Source organism: Triticum dicoccoides, chromosome 5A, assembly GCF_002162155.2.
Source record: "Triticum dicoccoides isolate Atlit2015 ecotype Zavitan chromosome 5A, WEW_v2.0, whole genome shotgun sequence".
In the NCBI taxonomy this organism is placed as follows: domain Eukaryota; kingdom Viridiplantae; phylum Streptophyta; class Magnoliopsida; order Poales; family Poaceae; genus Triticum; species Triticum dicoccoides.
In genome coordinates, this window is record NC_041388.1 from 623,458,214 (window position 1) to 623,464,264 (window position 6,051).

Consider the following 6,051-nt stretch of genomic DNA (forward strand, 5'->3'; position numbering starts at 1 on the left):
AATCCGCAAGAAGTTTGCTTCATTTCAATGGACACCGGCCTGCTAGTAAAGCAACATATGTAGAGCAGAGTTGTTTCTGGGGTCGTAGCTCTTTGCTCAAGAGGTTGAACTCATATGCTTGAGAAGGTCAGATCCAGTGCAAACATTCCAACAACGGGGTAAGAAGGTTAGCCGGAATAATTTAATCTAAACTATTTGGCAGTTGTCAATGTTTGGTTCGACTGCTTAGTTTGTTTCCGCTTTCAAGCATTGATTCGGGTTTTTTTTCTGATAGCACAACAATGGCGAGTCGTTCTACTCTAGCAAATATCTTGAGGGTTGGTGGGGACTAGGAGATGTCTCCATGATGGGTGTTTGTGGACCTAGTTTAGTTCACGCAAAGATATAATAAATGACTCGGAACAGGTAGCAACTGTTGTCTCATACGCCACCGGCCGTGTATTCACACCGAACAATCATTTACACCAAAGTGGCATGGATCCCAATAAAGCAGTGTGGTGGCTGAGATTTCAGAGGTGTGCGCCGCCAAGTGCTCTTAGTCCACTTCCGCTTATAGTCCGCTTACATAGCATTTTTGCCTATGTGCAGGAGAGAGATGTGAAAAAAATAAGGGAGTGGGCTCTCATGCAAGAGCCTAGCTATATGCGCATTCCTAGTAAATGCAATAAATGTGAAGAAAAAGATAGAGAGAAGAAGTAAGAAAGTACTCCCTCCGTTTCTTTTTAGTCTGCATATAAGATTTGGTCAAAGTCAAACTTTATCAACTTTGACTAAGTTTATAGAAAAAATATCAAGATTCACAATATGAAATCAATATTGTTAGATGCATCATGAAATTAATTCTCATATCATATAGATTTAGTATTGTTGACTCTGACCAAATCTTATATGCAGACTAAAATATGGAGGGAGTACTAATACAATAGCCGACCTTATAACCCATATTATTGTATGAGTCCATATAGATGATGGCTATAGATGACATGGCGGTTTCTTATAGCCATCAGCTGGCTATATCATTAACCATGCTCTAAAACACCATTAGGCCTCTTTTGATTTCTAGGATATGAATTTTATAGGAATAAAAAAAATCATAGGAAGTGAGTTGACATGCATCTCAATTCCTATAAGAAAAGGATGTCATTTGGTGCATATGATAGAATTTTTTTCATTGAGTCTAGATTAATGCTTCTTCTTTCGTCAGCGACAGTAACTCTACAACTGGGGAGACCCGAGCGCAACCCTAACTGCCGCACAAGTCCCTCCCAGATCCAGCCCCTCCCTCGCCGCCGCCGGCAAGCGCCGCCGGGCAAAGGCCGCACGGCGTCGGCGGCGGCGGGGCCTTCCTTTTCTTCCCTCTCGCAAGGTCTGGGCGGTGCGGGGGTGCTCGGCCAAGGAGAAGCGTGGGGGCGCGGTGCGCGCGGTGAGCAGGCAGTGGTGGGCGCGGCGCTCGCGGTAAGCAGGCGGTGGTACGCGCAGCGAGCTGGCGTCGGTGACGCGCGCGGTGCGCAGTGAGCAGGCGCCGGGGAGCCTGGCTGGCGCGGTGGGCGCGGCGCGGTGAACAGGCGGAGACGGCGAGCTGGCGTCAGTGGGCGGGGCGGGCGCAGCTGGCCGGAGCGGGCGCAGCGATGCGAGCCTAGGCGCGCCGCGTAAGTACGGGCGCGGGGGCGCGTTGCGGGAGGTCGGGGCAGGTCCTGCGTGGATCTGGCGCGTTCGTGCGCCCTGAGACGGTGCGGGTCTGTCGCGACCGAGCCCGATCTGGTCTGTCCGTGGCCGGATCTCGCTGCCCGGGGCGCGCTGGTGGCGGCGGTGGGGTGGATTCGGCGGATGCTGGTGGGCCCTACCTCAAGCGTGTCCACGTCCATCTCCTTGGAGTAGCGGCGCCGTACAGAGTCTATGGTGCAGACGAGGCTCTCAGGCACACCAGATCCAGTTCGGCTGGCCCTGTCCTTGCGCGCGGCGGTGCGAGGCTGTCAATCCAGATCGGTGTCCGTCCAGTCTGGTGCGCGGCGGTGCTGACCGGCCAACTCCGGCTCTAACTCGACTCTTTCTGTGCGCTGCGGTGCGGATTCTCACCCAGTTCTGCGCACGAAGGCCGAGAATGGCCGGATCTGGCTTTAGCTCGCACAGGCCTGTGTGCGGCGGGACGGCCCAGCCAGGTTGGCTCGTGTTCGCCGAGTTCTACGTGCGGCGGTGGCAAGTCTGTTCCTGGTAGTGTGTGCATGACCCTTTTCTGCTCGGTGGCGCTGGCAGGACTCGGATCCATGATTGGTTAAAGACTCGGCTTCGGATGAAAATCCTGCACTGATCTGGTCAATGCCGACGGTAACGACGTTTGTGGACATCGTCTTCCTCCTTGGAGGTGCCGCCGTGAAGTTCGTTTTGCTCTTCATACCTCATGGCTTGTGGTCTCCGGGTGAAAACCTAAGATTTGGCTAGGCCAGATCGGGTGACAGTGTTGTTCTCGACTTCATTCCCTTTTTGGAGGCGTCACCTTGGAGGCACAGCGATGGTTTCCGATGTTGTTCATAGCTTGTTGATGGAGCTTGGGTTTGTGGTGGTGCCGATTGTTTTCTTTCTTTTCTTTCTGCACTAGTCTTTTGCTGTGCTTTCCTCCTTGGAGGGTTCTTGTAATGCTTCTTCTGATCAATGAATTTGGCAGCTCACCTGCCAACGTTCAAAAAAAAAAACTCTGCAACTGCAAGCTTCCCTTCGATTGACTGAACTATCATCGCTGCTGCCTTCTATCCATCCGGCCTGATTGTTTGATTGGTTTTGGTAGCTTCTGCAGGATCAAATTGGCAATGCGACTCCACGGGGGAGGGCTGGAAGGCCCGGTGGTGGTGGCAATGCCCAGGGAAGAGGAGGGCCAGCCACGAAGCCTAGACGCAAGAGATTCAGGACTACCAATGATCTGCACACTGACCAGACTCGACAGGAGCAGGTCATCCCTGAAGATGTCGCTGAACAGGCTGAATGTGCCGGCAGAGTCCAGCAAGACCTCGGTCTCAACAAGGAGCCTGCCAATTTGAACAAGGCAGCCGGCGGCGACGAGGGCGGCGGCAGGGCTGCCGATTGCTCGGGAAGGGGCGGTGATAGTGCCGCCGACGGATCAGCACAAGCGGCACACAAAAGGGTACGGCTAGTTTCCCCTTTGTTTTGTTTATATATCGTCAGAAAAAGCTTCTCTTGTTCATCGCATCGTAGCATGATCCGTGCTGCCAGCCGATTAACTGAACTTTCATCGCCATTGCCTGCTGCAATGATTCATGTGTTTGGTATTCCTCTCACTAATCACCAGACTAAATCTCTGCCTGCTCCGGCCTGACTGTTTAACTCGTTTTGGTAGCTTCTGCACAATCAAATTGGCAATGTGACCCCTTGGGGGAGGAGTGGAAGGCGTGGTGGTGGCGGTGGCACTGCCGAGGGAAGACGAAGGCCAACTTCCAAGCCTGGAGGCAAGGGGTTCAGGGATATTGGTGTGCAGACTGACCAACTCCCCAAAGGCGCCGATAGATGTGCAGTGGGTGAAAAGCCCGAAAGTGAAGCCATGATAGCGCCATTGCCTCAGAGGGTATGCATGACTTCGTGTTCTGTTCTTCACGCCCCCTTTTTTTACACTCGCACTGAGTTTTAAGTGTTCATTTATATTCACAGGCTGTTAACTGTTCTGCTACTGTCGAAAGAGAAAGCCCAGCTTCGAAGCCTAAACGAAATGACATCCCAGGAGCTATTACTGAAGGTGTTCAGACCATGACGATATCGCCGGTGCCAAAGAGGGTAATTTTTCCTAAATTTCCCGTGGCTGCTCATATCTCACTGGAACAACTTTCATAGGTCGTAATATATGTAGCAGAGCTGAACACCTTTCCTAATCTCTCAACTTTGACAACTCTGCTGGGAAGTTCTAGAAATAGTGCATTTTCTGGCATCAGAACTAACTTGCAATGTCTTTTCGCATAAAAATTCATCACCAAAATAGTTTTATCATATATTGCTCGGGGGTGCATAGTTTTTCTGAGTTTGCCTCTCGTGTGCTGCTATGATTACTGATCTACCAATATCAGTTTATATGCTAGAGTTTAGCTGCCATGAATTAAGCTCCTAAATCCTAAATCTTAATTCAACTGTTGGATGCAGGTAGTATGTGACCCCCCAGAATATATAACTGGTAGGAAGTTAAGTAAATGTAGCCCTGGCAAGGTCTATGTTGGCAGACGAATAAATATGCCTGGTGGAGCATACGACGGTCGAAATGCACACGAGCTTCTCTTATCTACCTGCATTAAATGGACACCGAAATCTGTTCTTGACATTATAATCTTCTCTGTATTTCACTTCAATATACATTTGTTTGTGCATCAGTCGATGCAGAGGCTAGATGAGATCCTCTTTTATCTAAAAATAATCTTATCTTCATGTAGGTTGCACTTAAATTTGAGCAGCGGAAAAGCAGAGCAGGTTGCTATGACACCCCATTAGAGTGGAAAGTATATCAGTAAGAATTATACACAATCATCCCTTTTTTACATTTGTATAGTTTTCTGTGGAGGATGTCATGTTATCCTTTTTGTGAGCAGGACTCTCAACGGCTGTTATGGCATACCATCGGTACACTACATGGGTCGTCAAGGAGACTACCACACTCTTGTGAGTTTAACTTTCCGAGAGAAAAAAATTCACTCAGAAGTGCCTCTCAACTCATTATGCTATTTTCACTGAACAATCATTCTAAATTTCAGATAATGGATATGCTTGGTCCTAACCTCTGGGATGTTCGGGATTCACTGGAACAGAAGAGGTATACCATCCATCTTTTCACGCTCTCTGGTTGTTCTCCTTACTACTTGCTGAAAGTATGAACTCCCCTAACAGGATGCCATTTCAAATGGTTGCTCGTATTGCCGTTGATGCCATATCAATTTTTCAGAAGATTCACTCCAAAGGGTAATTTAAAGCCATTTGATGTTTTTGAGTTGCATTTCCCATAGTTTTTATTCACTGATGTTAGCACTTGCTGCTTTTTTTCCCCGGTGGTGTTAACACTTGCTGCTCCTGCTATTATTCCCAGCTTTGTACATGGTGATGTCAAACCTGAAAACTTTTTGCTCGGTCAGCCTGGATCTGCTCAAGAAAATAAGCTTTTTCTCATAAATTTTGGCTTAGGTATGCTATTACATAAGGTAGTTTCATCCATATATGAAGATATTCAGCTTGGTGTTCTCAAAACACTATGCCCTTTGCTCAGGGGAACTGGCTACTTGATAGAATGTTGATGCATTTTATGCCTCACTAACCTTTTTCGCATGGTTCTTCTGATACTAAAATTATGCAGCATCCAACTGGAAAAGAGGATCATTCAGCAAGCATGTTCAGTATGACCAGAGGCCAGACATATTTAGGTTTGTTCTTACTACTTTTTCTGTACATAATTACGGTACAAATTTGACTTTTTTCCTTTTCACGTTTCCCAGGGGAACAATTAGATATGCCAGCGTCCATGCCCATTTAGGCCGTACAGCTAGTAGGAGGGATGATCTGGAGTCACTAGCATACACCCTTTTGTTTTTGTTAAGAGGAAGCTTGCCATGGCAAGACTGTCAGGTAGTCTTCAATGTGCTCGACAAGTCAACAGAGTTTGATTATTATTTTCTACTTGCTCTCTTAAATGTACTTTTGTGTTGATTGGCTTATTATTGCAGGGAGATAACAAGAGCTTTCTTGTTTGTAAGAAGAAAATGGAGACTTCTCCAGAGGTGCTGTGTAGATCCTATCCAACTCCATTCAAACATTTTCTTGAGATGGTTACTACTATGAAATTTGATGAAGAGCCAAAGTACCAAAAACTTATTTCTCTCTTTGATGATTTGATCGAGAGACCTGCTTCAAGACCCATCAGAATCGATGGAGCTCTAGAGGTCTGTACTGCTTTAACCACAGCATGCTTCTATACTCGGTAGTTTAATTTGCGTGTATTATATTTGGCCATGCATCATTATAGGTTGGACATAAACGTGGAAGAATTGTCGGAACTCCTGAACAAGATGAAAA

The 6,051-nt window shown here is 47.5% G+C and overlaps 1 long non-coding RNA gene across 1 annotated transcript; it reads left to right on the forward strand.

Annotated features, from left to right (window-relative positions):
* Positions 1 to 4,877: 4,877 nt before the first annotated feature.
* Positions 4,878 to 5,403, forward strand: LOC119303500. Its single transcript, XR_005147929.1, has 3 exons — positions 4,878 to 4,947; positions 5,072 to 5,166; positions 5,336 to 5,403. It is a non-coding gene; the product is annotated as an uncharacterized LOC119303500 (long non-coding RNA).
* The last annotated feature ends 648 nt before the right edge of the window (positions 5,404 to 6,051 follow it).